The 17,977-nt window shown below is 40.8% G+C and overlaps 1 long non-coding RNA gene across 1 annotated transcript; it reads right to left on the bottom strand.

Annotated features, from left to right (window-relative positions):
- Positions 1 to 2,452: 2,452 nt before the first annotated feature.
- On the bottom strand, positions 2,453 to 3,235 carry LOC113278488. The gene is made up of 2 exons (XR_003325544.1): positions 2,976 to 3,235; positions 2,453 to 2,733 (listed from the first exon to the last, which is right to left on the bottom strand). It is a non-coding gene; the product is annotated as an uncharacterized LOC113278488 (long non-coding RNA).
- Positions 3,236 to 17,977: the final 14,742 nt, after the last annotated feature.

Genomic DNA, 17,977 nt, shown 5'->3' on the forward strand with positions numbered 1-17,977 from the left:
AATTGAAAATCATTAGTAGTAGACTCCCAAAACAAAACATTACAAACTAAAGAATGAATTTGCAGGCCTTTAGATTTTCATTAACCCTTGTGGTTTTCTCGTAATCTTAGTTTCGAGTTCTAAACAAGCAAGTGCTTAGAAATTAAAACATCACTATACTTGGCAAGAAGTTAATCAATGATATCATTTTCTTTAAATTATAATCAACTATTAAAGTTGTTATGGTTGATATATAGATGATGAAAATGAGTTTAATAAGAAAGACTAATCTTCGTTACTTACCGCGATAAAGCTTCTTCAAATTCATATCTTGTATGGTCTTCAATTCTTCATATGTCAGAGTAACTTGGAATATACGAAGACTCTACTGTCCAATTTATTCCAAAACGAAGCTGAATTTTGTAGGTTAAATCAACAAATAGTTTTGCCAACAAAAATATGACTATACTTGACATACCAAGGTATGTAGGTTCAACCAAGCATTTACTCCGACAATTTCCATGTCACAAATTACTTTGGTCCCGAGTAATCTCAATACTGCTATGAATATTCCGAAGTAAACTTGTTCCATCAGCTAGAACTTTCTCGTAATAGAGTTTTTTCCTTTGATAAAGGATACAGGGATTGTTAACCAAGTATTTTCCAAAAAAAGGTACCTCTAGAGTTAGCTTTAATCAATTAGGAAACTAAGTAACTTACTCGCAATATCATGGAAACAAGAACGGACACCGTAAGCATCCGAGAAGTTTGACTTGTAATATAAAAAAGAAAGTACACACATGTATCTGTCAATAAAGAACGTTCCCTAAAGTTTGTGATCTAAACAATATGGTTCTCGAACAATTAAGATAGTTACAGGTTCATAAGTGTCCAATATTGATATGGTTCATGAACTAATATTTATGGTTCTCGAACTCAATGTCGTTTGGTGTTAATAGAAACCACCAAAAATTGTACAGTACGCGAACTACGAAAAGTAGTTCGTGAACTCAAGTTCAAATTGAAGATCACATAATTATCCAAGATTTTCCTATTTTACGAACTCATAAATCTTGGTTAGAATTGCAACTTGGATTTTTATGAGCTTCTTGCACATACATGGTTAATTGAACAATTAGAGTTGTTCTCAACTTAGAATGCGGTAAGTCCTTTGACTTTCGTATGCTTGAGTCCTAGTTTAGAAAGCAGTCAACAAAAAGCTTGAACTTGAAACTTCACAAGATAATTTTAAGAAGCTAATTTTATGATATGATTTTTCTTTGTACAAAATTAATTACTAAATCAAACGACATTTTCTTAAAACAGAGATAGGTAGAAAACAATTAATCAAATAGGATAATCAGTTTTCACTTAACTCTGTTGATGAAGTACTCGCTGGCATCTTCGTGTGATCTTCAACTTTCAATCTTCAATGGTGTTCGATGAATTTTGAGACTCAACTACCTAAATCAAATATTATTCCGTGAGCGACTTTAGACTTAAATCAAGAAATAGTTTTGGTTATCTAAAATTTTGTAACAAGATTGAAATACCAAAACTTGTGGGTTCAACTGAGAAGTGCTTTAACAAACGCTACTATATCATCAATAACACTAAAAACATCACATCCCCAGCTAAATCTTCATTGGACGAACCAAGCTGAGAAAATTTAAAGAAATTTCAAATATTATACTGAAGAATTTATGATAGACAATTTTGATATCCCCGTCCCCCACTAATTGCTGCAAAATCACTTATAATTCCAACAACTTTTGTTGAATCAGAGGTTTCTGAATTAAAATATTCGAGATAAATCGAAGTATTTCGTGGAGTGGGTGAAGAAGGATGAGAAAGTAAAGAAGCGACACCCCATAGTCGATTCTTAAAATTTGTAGTAACTTATGATAGATCTTCTTTAACACCTCCTCATTATCATGTATTTTCTGGTGGTTCGATCTCATTATCACCATTGTTGATGTTTTTATTGTTTTAATTATTTGGAATATTTTGATTTTGGTGCCCATAAAATGGTATGCCTTTGGTTTGGTGCCTAACTTTGTCCAAATTTGAGTTTGGTGCCCAGTCAATTGATTGACTTTGTTTAGCCGTGTTGACCAACCATTTTACACTTAGAATTATAAAATTCAAGGTCCTTCGAATAGTTTTTGCATTCATCTACGTTCAACCATTCTTGGATAACAAATAACTTTCATGCATTCGTCTAGTAGTTTCACAATTTTAAGTGTAAAATGGATGATCAACAATGGTCAAACAAAGTCAATCGGTTGACTGGGCACCAAACTCAAAGTTGGACAAAGTTGGGCACCAAATGCAAAGGTATACCATTTTATGGGCACCAAAGTCAAAATATCCCTTTTTTTTCTTTTTTATTTCCAAAGATGTAATTGGGTGTTTAGGAAAATCGTGGGTGTACGTCGATCATATTCCCAATAGTAACCTGAAACATAGAAACAATCCCAAAACCAATAACCAAGATCCTAATTCGGTTAAAATTCATGGTTAATAAATCGAAATATATACTCGATTACAACATTAGAAATTCCATAAATAAACAACCTTTAAATGCGACTTTCCCATGCGGGGAGTATATCTACAAACAAAATCAAGATAACATATACCATGAATACTAGAAAACATGATTTCACGATTCTATACCTTGCATGAGTCTATTATCACGTCCAGCATAACCATTTCAATACTCATTAAATCCCACTAACGCATCCGCTGAACACACTTTTGAGGTTTATGCCAAACAAAAAACGAACACATTAAACAAAAAAACGTAAAGCGGAAGAAACAGAAAAACAAAAATAACGAAACCCTAATGAAAGTAAAATCCTAATTCGGTTAAAATTCATGGTTAATAAATCGAAAAAACATTAAAAATTCCATAAATAAACAACCTTTAACCGCGACTTTCCCGTGCGAGGAATTATATCTTCAAACATAATCAAAATAATAAATACCAAGAATACCTGAAAACATGATTTCACGATTCTTGCATGAGTCTATTATCACGTCCACAAAGAGGTGTATGATCACGTCCACCATAACCATTTCTATACTCATTAACTCCCACTGCCGCAGCCAAGGAACACACTTTTGAGGTTTATGGAAAACAAAAAACGAATACATTAGACAAAAAAATGTAATGCAAAAGAAACAGAAAAACAAAAATAACGAAACCCTAACAAAACTAAAAGCAATGTGCAAACAATGGGATTCGGTGTTGGCTCAAGCGCTTTATATACAGAGCGACCAAGGTTAAAAATTCTAAAAAAGAAAAAAATGAACGGTATTTTGGAAATGATATTAATTAATATATGAAAATTTACATATTTTCAATAATTTCAGAATGGAGAATGTCTTTTTTATCATAGCCACATTAAAGGCGAAAATATTTCCGTCAAACAAAATCTAGCGCATCTTTTACGTTCTAAGAATAAATATTTTCTTTATTATCTTATTTTTAGAATGTAATATTAGGAAAATTCGTATTTCCATTTTTTTGTTTCGTTGTTTCTCATCACGAAATTTCTTGACATCCACAAATATTTTGATACCTTTGATATCATATTCCTTTTTCTTTTTCCTCTCTGTAAAGTTTATTATTTGGTGATTTTTGATCTTAATGATGTGGTATTGTTTTTATTTGTACAGGATTAACAAACCCTTTTGTAAATCTCAAAAGAAGTTTTCTTGATTCATGTGTGACATCCACAAATCAGGTATTTTTTTTAGTTGACATTCTAAATTTTGTATTTTCTTTTAATCGTCATTCCAAATTTTTGTATTTTCTTTTATTTAATACCAACTGAAAGTGTATTTTCTTTTACCCGTAATTTGGAGTTGTAATTAGGCGGATTTTATTACAAAAACTGTAAATGGACATTGGACATTGGATTTTTTTTTTAATTCATATGATTGATCTAATTTTATGATCATATCATGATGAACATTGCATATTTAATTTTATCATGATGAAATTATTTGTTTTTTTTTGGTAATGTTGAAGTTGTATATACTTTTGTTTTGTTATGTTTCCAAAATTAATAAGATTTAGTAATTTTAGGAAATTATTTTCTAAAATGTGATTGTCCAAATAATATTTCGTGGGACCAAAAGATTCTCTCGAAATTATATTGGCTGAAATTTAGAATCATGGGACCAAAATCAACCAGAAGCTCCGATTAACCACGTCGCTCGAAAAAACTCTGTTTTTATACAGAAAATGTGGGCGAAATTTGTAATATAGGGTGATAATGTATTACATTTCCATTTCCAGCAAAAATATATAATCTTGTTGTTGTATGTTAAATTTTCTTTTGGACCTAAATAGGTCCTAAACTCCCAGTCATCTTGTCCTGAAACGTCCATACATATTTCGCCTCAGTGTCAAATAACCATTGATTCCTGGAACCTCCTATTACCTCATTTCACGAACAACCAAAACCCTACTCATTACATACCCACCTCACTACCCCATCAGACGACAGTCTCGCTACTTCTCGAAACAAAAGCTCCTGCCCAAGTTACCACAACTTTTCGCATCCTTTTTTGGTCCTTTTGGATAGCTAGGAAGTCTATCGACAGCAACCGCCAAATCCGACAAAAATAATATAGATGGTCATCAAACTCCAGCAGAAATATATACTTGGGCTCAAAACCACCTACCGCCAGTTTTACCTGGGATGCAGCCTTATCCAAACCCAACACAAACAACACTAGCAACAACGACCATCTTCGTGGTATGGCTCAAACCCGACTTAGATTAGAACAAAATTAACACGGACGAAGCATGAAGGGGATATCCCAGAATAGTGGGAGCAGGTATTATATGCCGAATGGCTGGAACAATTTTAGCAACAGCACAACCACTAGGTATCACTACTGCACTTGCAGCAGAAACTTGGATTATGCTCATCGCTTCTAGAACTACGTCGACATGAGGATGGCCAAAAATTCAATTCGAAAAAGACTCGAAGAATTTATCAAGATTTATAACCTCAGATGCCGACGCTCCATGGTATATTTCTAATCAGATTGCATAAATCAAGTGTAGGTTTACCCAAATTCAGCAATATACTATTAGGCGTGTCTACAGAGAAGGAAATCAAGCAGCAGACGGTCTGGAAAATCAAGTGGCAGATGATTACTCTATAGGGAAGCTCGCAATAACAGTGTAGGAGAATGTAATTCCCCCACCTATAAGTACTACTGTAACAACAGACTCTATAGGTGAGAGAATGTAATTCCCCCACCTATAATTCTATTGTAACAACAGACTCTATGGTCATAACATTCTCACATATAATCTCAGTTTAACTTAATGAAATGCATGTTTCAAAAAAGAAAAATCATCTAATACATTTTACACCACCACTTTGGTTATTGAAAAAAAAAATATTCAGTGAAAATAAAAATTTGAACTAAGATACCCCAACTTAATTCTAATTAGGGTGGATTAATTATTAAGTCACAGGTGTGCTGCTTTTTTTACTCGGACTCTCCCTTAAACTGTTTTTCATTTTAACCTTGTCGTTTAGATTCTGGGAGCAGAAATAGGAATTGCAAAGAAATAAGGGGGTTGGAGCCTTGGAGGGGTAAAATCCACCGACTGGCAGGTTTATTTGCATAAGTAATAGGAGGGGATTGTGAGAAAAACTATTATATCCTCTTTTTTCTTTCTTGATAAAAATAAACAAATAAAAACTTAAAACTAAGATATCTTTTGAATCACATGTCCAAAAATTATAGTAAATTTTATATATTTGGAGGCCGCTTGACGAGAGCTTTTCTATGGGTATCATTGTTACTATATTTCAGAGATTTTAATCTTTATTTTATTCTTTAGGTTCCATTCAACAATAAGAAATATAAAAATGAATTACCATTGCGTCTTCATTATTCGAAATGAACTACTTATATGAGTTTATTCGACAAAATAATTTGCTAGCATATACGAATTTATTATACGAAATGAACTATTAGAACTAGAATAAACTACCATGTTCTAAAATAGTGTTCGTTCTAGGATTTGTTCTACTATTATACCTAAAAAAAATCTAAAACATAGTATAATGGGTATCGTCGAGACCTTTCCAAATATATAAAATTTATTAATTTTCGACTTATATATTGAGAGATGTTTAATCTTCAAAAAAAATTTATCTATTAATGTTAAGAAGAGAGAAAAATTCGTAAGGAGAAAATAAAGAAGATTAAAAAAGGATTATTATGTATCAGGTAAAGAATAGAAAAAATAAGAGAGAGATTGGGTACTTTAGATGCTTTTAATATTTTTGAACGAATAATGACCAAACAAAACTCTCGTTTTACCTGTGGACCAGATTGACTTGGGACCGCCTAAAAAAGACCAAACAATAATTTCCCCAAAAAAAAATTGAGGTTCGACTAAATCGGTTTTTCTTTCTTAGCCAAACTCAAGTTTGGTTGCATTTTTTTCCTAGCCGAATTTCAATTTGTTCTTTGCATACAAAGAATATGTTAAGGTTTAACAAGAGTTTTTCCTTAACGAACTGCTAAATTTTTTATATTTTGATGATACTACGGAGATATATATATGAGCATAGAATTAAAATTACTCATATAAAGCTCCTAGTTTGGTGTTGGTTGTGAAGCAAGGCTCTCTCTTAATCTCTTTGTTTATATTGATGTTCTTGCTCTAGTTACAAACTGACGACATCTTACATATTAATAGTCAGTACATACAGATCATAGATCTATCTAACTTTCTCCAGAAACCTCATTACAAGACCGACCTTAGTGTGTCTAGATTTTTCTTTTATCACCAAACATCTATAACTTTGACTAACATTAGACTATCCAATGTCTTTCTGGATATTTCTATTCTTATCATTAACTGATCACATTCACATTACAACCGCCTCGAGTAACTACTCTGCAGAATTTACTGTCTCTAGATTTTATTACTCATTTTTATCAATTATAAATTACCATAACCAACACTTCCCCTTAATTTTTGGGATTACATGTTTGATTTTGATCGTCACCCAATGTCCCCTTCGTTCTCTTCTTTTACTCGTGGTCTCTATCTCTTGTATTTTTTTTTCCTATTTTGTTTTTAGCTAGCTTAGTAGTTTTGCTAGCGTCTTAGTGGGTGCAAGTCCACCGTCTCCTGCCATTTTTTAAGCTTGATCATTGCGATTCAGAGGCTCCCTTCGGCTGGCTTTTTCATGTCGGGTGTGTACACATATATCTCACTATCGGACACGTGTATACAGAAAGGTACGTGGAAAGCATGCAAGCCAAGACATCAAAACACGATGCGTCGCGAAGCACCAAATAAACCCCTAGGAGTTGCTTTATCTCATCCCCAGAAGAGGAGCTAAGATCAACGGTGGAGAGAAAGTCAGCTGACACGGACTGACAGGGGCAGAAGACACTTGTCTGACACGAGCAGACCCCTCAACCACCCGCATTAAACACTCTGCTCAGTGCACGTGTCGACCGACCTATGGAACGAGCGAAGATGCCTCCGCGGGATCGAGGGGGAAACGCAGACCTCTGCGTGATGGACACAAGACACTAGAAGATAAGGTTCCAACGGTCTTCAGAGATGGGTCCCACGTTCCTACCTTATAAATACCCAATCTCCACAAAGGGGGAAGGGGATCGAAAAAACATCAGGAGAGAGAGAGAGAGAGAATAGCAAAGGTAAGGAATCCCATAGTGGAGAGAAATATGTAAACCCCAAGTCATTCAACTATTCGTGTAACCGTGGATAATATAGTAGAACAACAAACCCCGTGGATGTAGGCCTTAGTGCTGAACCACGTAAACTTTGGTCTTATTTACATTTCAGCACTTTACATTCATCTAGTTTCGCATGCATTTGCTTATATATGTTGCTTTCCTTTTATATTTGTACCCCATGCATAATCGCTACGCACGGGGAAGTTGGAGGAGGCCATGATAAACCCGTGGGTTTTGAGCCAATGAACCCACATCAGGGTATCACCATCGTAATCTCTTTAGACTTTAACAATTGATTGCGGGCACGCAGACCCCGCGTAGTTCGTGTGTCCACAATTTGGCGCTAGAAACAGGGACTTCGTCCCGGTAAAAGATTTATCTTGTCCTGTGATTTCATTCTAATTTGGCATACGATTGCTCCGATTTTATCAGCTCTGACTGTATAGATCATTCGTCAACAGTATTATATTCAAAAACCCACTTTTTGCCTTCGATAAGAGTTAGTGTTCCAAGCATGGGTTATTGTCCTAATCCGTCGGATTTACAATTTTCATAGTTTTTTTTTATATACTAAAGATCGCCTTTAATAAACCCGCTTTTGAAAAATTGTATTTCGACAACTAACCCGCTTCACGCGGATATTCCCGTTTCTGTTTGAATAAATTTATACAGAGAGAACGTGTTGTGAGTAAAGAAGGCGAGTTTACGCTAGATTTCGTCAAAAAGGCACGTGATGGAGAAGACGCAGGAAGCAGGAAAATCCAAAGCTTTGTCAAAAGAAACACCCCGGACAACCCCGATCATCACCCGAAGCAAGCAGAAAGGAGATAAAACTAAAATGACCAATCGAAGGCAGGATACCACTGAAATCACTTCACCCATGAACGCTAATTCTGTTGCAATGGCGGCTCTCAGAGCAGCAACGATAAAATACGGGGAAGCCGCGGTAGTCCCGAAGGCTGCGGAGGCTAGCAATACCTTCGCCATGAGTCAACTTAACCAACCAAGGGAAAGGGTGGATGAATCCAGAACATTCCAACCCGCGCATCTGCTAACCTTTGGAATGCCGCTAACAAATAACCTGAATCAAACCATACCGGCGGCTCGGGCACCGCAGAGGGGCGCTCACTCCAATTTGGAAACACCAGCAACAGAAGTTGAACCCCTGCCACCTTTAGTACAGACCATGGAGGAGGGCGGCGCCACGGCTGTAGCGGCACGTGCGGGGACTCCCAATCAGGGGTCCAACCAATCACACCAACTAATGGCTGAGCTCGAGGAACTGAGAAGGAACCAACAGGTTTATGCAGAAGCTGTAGCACTTTTGGCCAGAGAAAATCAAGATTTAAAGGAGCGGATTGCTCTAAGCACAAAGACCAACCAACAACTTGATGAAGCAAGCTCCAAAGCACCAGAGCCAAACCAAGACGGCAGAGTCGTCCTAGCGACTAATGAAGACGCGACAAGGAGACATAGCGTATCCGACCTGGATTATGACGATGGAGAATCAAACGGAAATGATCTGAAGAATTTAGAACACCAACGCGCAATGGAGGAACTGCGAGATGAGATGATGGCAGAGATCAGGCAATTGAAAAATAAACAAGGAGGGGGAAGGTTAGAAGAGGTTATGAGAGAAGCTAACTCCACGCCCCTGACGCATCGCTTGGCCAACACCCCTATTCTCCTGAAATGCCCTGTCCCGACGTTCGAATGCTATGATGGGTCCAGCGACCCTGCTGCACATGTTCGGTACTACAACCGCGTCCTAGCGAGATGGGGACAGAACGACGCCGTACTCTGTAGATACTTCCCGTCAAGTTTGAAGGGATCGGCGTTATCATGGTTTGATAATCTGCCACCAAACTCCATACACTCATACGACCAACTGGCAGAGAAATTCTTAAGAACATACATGTACAACAAGACTGTAAACACGGGGATGGATAAGCTTTTTTCACTAGCAATCGGCTACAAGGAAACCACGAGGGAATACACAAACAGATGGCATAGGATCTGCCAAGCCATAGGAAGCGTGGACCCAGTGGTAAGCATCAATTGCTATAAGTGGGGCTTGGACCGAATGAGTCCCCTATTTGTTGAAATTCACGGGAGCGTGCCCAAGACAGAAGGCGATCTCCGAATAATTATCGAGAAGCACGCTCGACTTGAAGAAATTCAACGGGAAAACCCGAGGGCATATCCGCAGAGGTCTCACCGCACCAATTCAGCAGAACAAACCAATGGGGCCAAAAGGGGTTCCTCAGATGAGAGACCTCACGAAGATAGAAAGGAACGGAGGGATGAACGAAGAACAGGCGACCGAAAATTCGAAGACCAAGTTTACACGAAACTCAACGCTAGCTATGCTCGTATCCTGCGGGAGATCAAAGGGAGGGAAAACTTAGAATGGCCATGGTCTAAGGGAAAGCAGCCCCCAAGATCCGAGAAGTCTAAAGATTACTGTGAGTATCACTGTTTCAACGGACACCAGACCGAAAAATACAAGAACCTTAAAATAATGATCCAAAAATTAATTGATGCGGGAGAGCTCAAACATTACATACGGAAGGAGGTTACCGAGGACAGATCCAAACGAACCAAACCAGTCCAACTTCCGGAAGAAAACCGAACAATCAACACCATCTCGTGTTCCGAAGCCACAGGACCCTCGCTCACAGCACAGATTGGAAAAAGGTTACGGAAGCAATTCGAAGATCGCTGCGAGTTATATAAGGTCGATGGGATAACAGTGGACGAACATGAAAAATGGATGGAATTACCTGTCATCTTCGATGCCGAGGATATCGAAGAAGATATGGAAGACCATAACGATCCCTTGGTCCTGACATTACCAATAGCGGGATGTAACCTCAAAAAGATCCTCATAGACGGGGGAAGCTCTGTGAATGTCCTATTCTATGACGCATTCAAGCGGATGAAGCTCCATGATGAACAATTGATGACCTCTTATCACACCATCTACGGATTCAATGGAGCGGCCACGAAGCCCTTGGGAGACATTGTGTTACAGGTTAACGCAGGGCCCATGAAACTGGATACCCGATTCAGTGTGGTGGATACCCCTTCCCCCTACAACGCCATTATTGGACGACAGTGGGTACACAAGCTCAAAGGAGTGGCGGCAACATACCACCAGTACCTAAGATTTCCAACACCTGAGGGAATTATGGAGATCAAGGGAGATCGAATCGCTACACGAGAATGCCAGGCCACTCAGGATCATATCAACAACGAGCAAGAAGAACAGCGAAAAATCCGAAGAGTAAGAAATCAAGAAACCACGCAAGAGAAAGCCGTAGAACTATTCCTTAAGGAAACCACAGGAAAAGGCTTGATGATACAGGGTAATGTCCGAGGCTCGGAAACAAGTACCTCAACAATCAACAAAGAGCAGAAACACGCCAAATAGCAATTAAAGAGCGCCCCAGTCCTCGGAAACCCAAGGCCTATGTTCACACCCGTGGAACCCACTAAGGAAATCAACATAGGAACGGAAGAAGACCCAAAGAGGGTCAAAATCGAAAACATCAGAGGAGAGAGAGAGAGAGAGAATAGCAAAGGTAAGGAATCCCATAGTGGAGAGAAATATGTAAACCCCAAGTCATTCAAACTATTCGTGTAACCGTGAATAATATAGCAGAACAACAAACCCCGTGGACGTAGGCCTTAGTGCTGAACCACGTAAACCTTGGTCTTATTTACATTTCAGCACTTTGCATTTATTTAGTTCCGCATGCATTTGCTTATATATGTTGTTTTCCTTTTATATTTGTACCCCATGCATAATCGCTACGCATGGGGAAGTTGGAGGAGGCCATGATAAACCCGTGGGTTTTGAGCCAATGAACCCACATCCGGGTATCATCATCGTAATCTCTTTAGACTTTAACAATTGATTGCGGGCATTCGGACCCCGCGTAGTTCGTGTGTCCACAATTTGGCGCTAGAAACAGGGACTTCGTCCCGGTAAAAGATTTATCTTGTCCTGTGATTTCATTCTAATTTGGCATACGATTGCTCCGATTTTATCAGCTCTGACTGTATAGATCATTCGTCAACAGTATTATATTCAAAAACCCACCTTTTGCCTTCGATAAGAGTTAGTGTTCCAAGCATGGGTTATTGTCCTAATCCGTCGGATTTACAGTTTTCATAGTTTTTTTTTATATATACTAAAGATCGCCTTTAATAAACCCGCTTTTGAAAAATTGTATTTCGACAACTAACCCGCTTCACGCGGATATTCCCGTTTCTGTTTGAATAAATTTATACAGAGAGAACGTGTTGTGAGTAAAGAAGGCGAGTTTACGCTAGATTTCGTCAACAAAAAGGCACGTGATGGAGAAGACGCAGGAAGCAGGAAAATCCAAAGCTTTGTCAAAAGAAACACCCCGGACAACCCCGATCATCACCCGAAGCAAGCAGAAAGGAGATAAAACTAAAATGACCAATCGAAGGCAGGATACCACTGAAATCACTTCACCCATGAACGCTAATTCTGTTGCAATGGCGGCTCTCAGAGCAGCAACGATAAAATACGGGGAAGCCGCGGTAGTCCCGAAGGCTGCGGAGGCTAGCAATACCTTCGCCATGAGTCAACTTAACCAACCAAGGGAAAGGGTGGATGAATCCAGAACATTCCAACCCGCGCATCTGCTAACCTTTGGAATGCCGCTAACAAATAACCAGAATCAAACCATACCGGAGGCTCGGGCACCGCAGAGGGGCGCTCACTCCAATTTGGAAACACCAGCAACAGAAGTTGAACCCCTGCCACCTTTAGTACAGACCATGGAGGAGGGCGGCGCCACGGCTGTAGCGGCACGTGCGGGGACTCCCAATCAGGGGTCCAACCAATCACACCAACTAATGGCTGAGCTCGAGGAACTGAGAAGGAACCAACAGGTTTACGCAGAAGCTGTAGCACTTTTGGCCAGAGAAAATCAAGATTTAAAGGAGCGGATTGCTCTAAGCACAAAGACCAACCAACAACTTGATGAAGCAAGCTCCAAAGCACCAGAGCCAAACCAAGACTGCAGAGTCGTCCTAGCGACTAATGAAGACGCGACAAGGAGACATAGCGTATCCGACCTGGATTATGACGATGGAGAATCAAACGGAAATGATCTGAAGAATTTAGAACACCAACGCGCAATGGAGGAACTGCGAGATGAGATGATGGCAGAGATCAGGCAATTGAAAAATAAACAAGGAGGGGGAAGGTTAGAAGAGGTTATGAGAGAAGCTAACTCCACGCCCCTGACGCATCGCTTGGCCAACACCCCTATTCCCCTGAAATGCCCTGTCCCGACGTTCGAATGCTATGATGGGTCCAGCGACCCTGCTGCACATGTTCGGTACTACAACCGCGTCCTAGCGAGATGGGGACAGAACGACGCCGTACTCTGTAGATACTTCCCGTCAAGTTTGAAGGGATCGGCGTTATCATGGTTTGATAATCTGCCACCAAACTCCATACACTCATACGACCAACTGGCAGAGAAATTCTTAAGAACATACATGTACAACAAGACTGTAAACACGGGGATGGATAAGCTTTTTTCACTAGCAATCGGCTACAAGGAAACCACGAGGGAATACACAAACAGATGGCATAGGATCTGCCAAGCCATAGGAAGCGTGGACCCAGTGGTAAGCATCAATTGCTATAAGTGGGGCTTGGACCGAATGAGTCCCCTATTTGTTGAAATTCACGGGAGCGTGCCCAAGACAGAAGGCGATCTCCGAATAATTATCGAGAAGCACGCTCGACTTGAAGAAATTCAACGGGAAAACCCGAGGGCATAGCCGCAGAGGTCTCACCGCACCAATTCAGCAGAACAAACCAATGGGGCCAAAAGGGGTTCCTCAGATGAGAGACCTCACGAAGATAGAAAGGAACGGAGGGATGAACGAAGAACAGGCGACCGAAAATTCGAAGACCAAGTTTACACGAAACTCAACGCTAGCTGTGCTCGTATCCTGCGGGAGATCAAAGGGAGGGAAAACTTAGAATGGCCATGGTCTAAGGGAAAGCAGCCCCCAAGATCCGAGAAGTCTAAAGATTACTGTGAGTATCACTGTTTCAACGGACACCAGACCGAAAAATGCAAGAACCTTAAAATAATGATCCAAAAATTAATTGATGCGGGAGAGCTCAAACATTACATACGGAAGGAGGTTACCGAGGACAGATCCAAACGAACCAAACCAGTCCAACTTCCGGAAGAAAACCGAACAATCAACACCATCTCGTGTTCCGAAGCCACAGGACCCTCGCTCACAGCACATATTGGAAAAAGGTTACGGAAGCAATTCGAAGATCGCTGCGAGTTATATAAGGTCGATGGGATAACAGTGGACGAACATGAAAAATGGATGGAATTACCTGTCATCTTCGATGCCGAGGATATCGAAGAAGATATGGAAGACCATAACGATCCCTTGGTCCTGACATTACCAATAGCGGGATGTAACCTCAAAAAGATCCTCATAGACGGGGGAAGCTCTGTGAATGTCCTATTCTATGACGCATTCAAGCGGATGAAGCTCCACGATGAACAGTTGATGACCTCTTATCACACCATCTACGGATTCAATGGAGCGGCCACAAAGCCCTTGGGAGACATTGTGTTACAGGTTAACGCAGGGCCCATGAAACTGGATACCCGATTCAGTGTGGTGGATACCCCTTCCCCCTACAACGCCATTATTGGACGACAGTGGGTACACAAGCTCAAAGGAGTTGCGGCAACATACCACCAGTACCTCAGATTTCCAACACCCGAGGGAATTATGGAGATCAAGGGAGATCGAATCGCTACACGAGAATGCCAGGCCACTCAGGATCATATCAACAACGAGCAAGAAGAACAACGAAAAATCCGAAGAGTAAGAAATCAAGAAACCACGCAAGAGAAAGCCGTGGAACTATTCCTTAAGGAAACCACAGGAAAAGGCTTGACGAAAGAGGGTAATGTCCGAGGCTCGGAAACAAGTACCTCAACAATCAACAAAGAGCAGAAACACGCCAAATAGCAATTAAAGAGCGCCCCAGTCCTCGGAAACCCAAGGCCTATGTTCACACCCGTGGAACCCACTAAGGAAATCAACATAGGAACGGAAGAAGACCCGAAGAGGGTCAAAATCGGGACCATCATGGGCGAAGGGAGAGAACATTCCTTAACCAAATTACTTAAGGAATATGCGGATGTGTTCGCCTGGAAGTTAGGAGATATGCCAGGGATCGACCCAAAAGTAATCCAACATGAACTACGCATCAAACAGGGCACACCCCCGTTCAGGCAGAAAATACGAAAAGTGGCTCCAGAATATCATGAGGCGGTAGAAACAGAACTTCGGAAGCTACTAGACGCAGGATTTATCAAGGAAGTCAAGTATCCTACCTGGATATCCAACATGGTCATTGTTCCTAAGAAAAATGGAGGGGTTAGAATATGCATCGACTTTACCAATCTCAACAAGGCGTGTCCAAAGGACAGCTATCCCCTGCCGAGCATAGATCAACTGGTTGAAGCAGTTGAAGGGTACGAGGAGCTGTCGTTTATGGACGGATACTCTGGTTACAACCAAGTAGCCCTGGCAGAAGAAGATCAGAAACACACAGCATTCTATACACCACATGGCCTTTATTGCTATACCAGAATGCCTTTCGGGCTCCGAAACGCAGGGGCAACATACCAAAGGATGGTCGATGCTATCTTCAAACCATGGATTGGAGGAACCCTAGAAGTCTACGTGGACGACATGCTCGTCAAAAGCAAGCTGCGTAAAAATCACCACCAGGACCTGAGGAATATTTTCAATGTAATGAGACAGCATCACATGAAAGTAAATCCGGAGAAATGTACTTTCGGTGTCACCTCAGGGAAGTTCCTCGGTTATCTGGTGACGAAAAGGGGCATCGAGGTAGACCCAGCTAAGATTCAAGCCATAGTAGAGATGCCGTCACCAAAGAATCTAAAGGAAGTGCAGAAGCTCAATGGGTCCATAGCAGCGTTAGGCAGATTTATTGCACGGTCTTCGGACAAGTGCAAACATTTCTTCAATATTCTTAAGAAAGGGAGCAGGTTCGAATGGACCGCCGATTGCGAGGAAGCATTCCAAAAGATCAAAGAACATCTAGCTTCGATCCCTATCCTGCAGAAACCTGACCCTGACGAAGTTTTGGCACTGTACATAGCAACAACGGAGGACGCAGTCAGCGCGGTATTAGTCAAAACCAATACAAAGATAGAACGGCCTATCTATTACGTCAGCAAGACACTCAATCCCGCGGAAAGAAATTATACTAAGATTGAACAACTCATCCTCGCACTGGTATGGGCTACCCAAAAACTGAGAACCTACTTCCTAACTCACTTCGTCAGGGTACCATGCAGAGCACCATTGGAAGCAGTCCTCAAAAGCACAGGAAAAGTGGGCCGAATAGCCAAATGGAACACCCATCTGGACCAATTCAACATCATTCATGAAATTCAACATTCTCAGAAGTCCCAAGTTCTGGAAGATTTCTTAGCAGACCTCCCTCTAGACAACGACGAAGAGATCAAGGGAATACCAGAAGCTGAGGAAGCAATCAAGGATCCAATGGATATCCTCGAACCTACGAGTCATAGACAATGGGAAGTCTTCGTCGACGGATCTAAAAATAAGGAAGGGGAAGGAATAGGCATTGTCATCATCACCCCAACTGGAGAAAGGATCATACAGGCACTTAGATTGGAATTCAAAGAGCATACCAATAACATTGTTGAATACGAAGCTGTCATACATGCCCTACGTATAATAGTAGAGATGGGGGTAACCGATGTAAGGCTGACAAGTGATTCGCAGCTGGTCATACGGCAAATCGCGCTCGAATATAATGTGTACGATGACACCCTTTCAGCTTACATGGCATTGGTCCAAACATTGGCTTCACAAATCCCGAACATTAAGTTCCGGCACTTATGCAGAAGGGACCTCAGGCATGCGGATGCCCTAGCATACATATCATCCATGTTGAGGGATAAAAATGCCGAAGGTATTAAAATAGCAAGGGTATACGAGCCTTCGATTGCATCTCAATTCTCCTTCGCTACCAATCAAGATACGATGGAAGAATATATTGAAGACCAAGTAGGAGAAGACATCCATAACGACTTTGATGAAGAAATCTTGTCAAAAGCAAATCAAGACGAAGATTTCAGCAATGAAGATGACTGGAGGGTGACAATACATGCATTCCTCGACAAAGGAAGCCTACCTGCGGATCGGAAGCAAGCTAGAAAGACGCTCTCCAAAGTGGGAAGATACGATCTTCGGGACGGGGTCCTGTATAGAAAATCTTTCCTCGGACCATTACTACACTGCTTATCCCGAAAAGAAGGGCATCGAATTCTAACGGATATCCATTATGGTGACGCAGGGAATCATAGCGGTATGAGATCACTAGCTGACAAGGCAAAAACGCAAGGATATTACTGGCCGACCATGATACAAGATGCTGCGAGGATGTCCCGACGATGCGAAGAATGTCAGCGCTTCGCGAAAAAAATCCACGCGCCGGCAACATTGTTAAACTCTGTCGATAGCCCGTGGCCATTTGCAAAATGGGGAGTAGACATCGTCGGGCCTTTCATCGAAGGATCCAGGAAGAGACGATTTTTGATAGTAGCCACGGACTACTTCAGTAAATGGGTGGAGGCTAAGGCCTTGGCCAGGATTAGAGACGCGGATGTGTTCACTTTCATATTCCAGAACATCATTTGCAGATTTGGTATACCTGCTGAAATTGTGTCTGATAACGGCAAGCAATTACAGGGAAAAAATATAGACATGCTCTTCGACACCTTTAAAATAAGAAAGAACAAGTCCACCCCCTTATACCCTCAAAGCAACGGACAAGCGGAAGCTACCAACAAGACCCTCGCCCTTATACTCAAAAAACAATTAGACGAGCATAAGGGAAGATGGTGCGAACAACTGCACAATGTCTTGTGGGAATACAGGACAACACGAAGGTCCGCTACCGGGGAATCCTCGTTTCTTCTTACTTATGGAGCTGAAGCAGTCATACCTACGGAAATCCTCATGCCAACCACGAAGACTGAAGCCTGGGAGAAAAACCTAACAACAGATATGATGTTAGAAAGGTTGGACGACTTGGAGGGAAGAAGGGAAGTAGCATTGCAAAAGATGGAAAATTATCAAC

The sequence above is a fragment of the Papaver somniferum genome, chromosome 5 (genome assembly GCF_003573695.1).
Source record: "Papaver somniferum cultivar HN1 chromosome 5, ASM357369v1, whole genome shotgun sequence".
Lineage (NCBI taxonomy): Eukaryota > Viridiplantae > Streptophyta > Magnoliopsida > Ranunculales > Papaveraceae > Papaver > Papaver somniferum.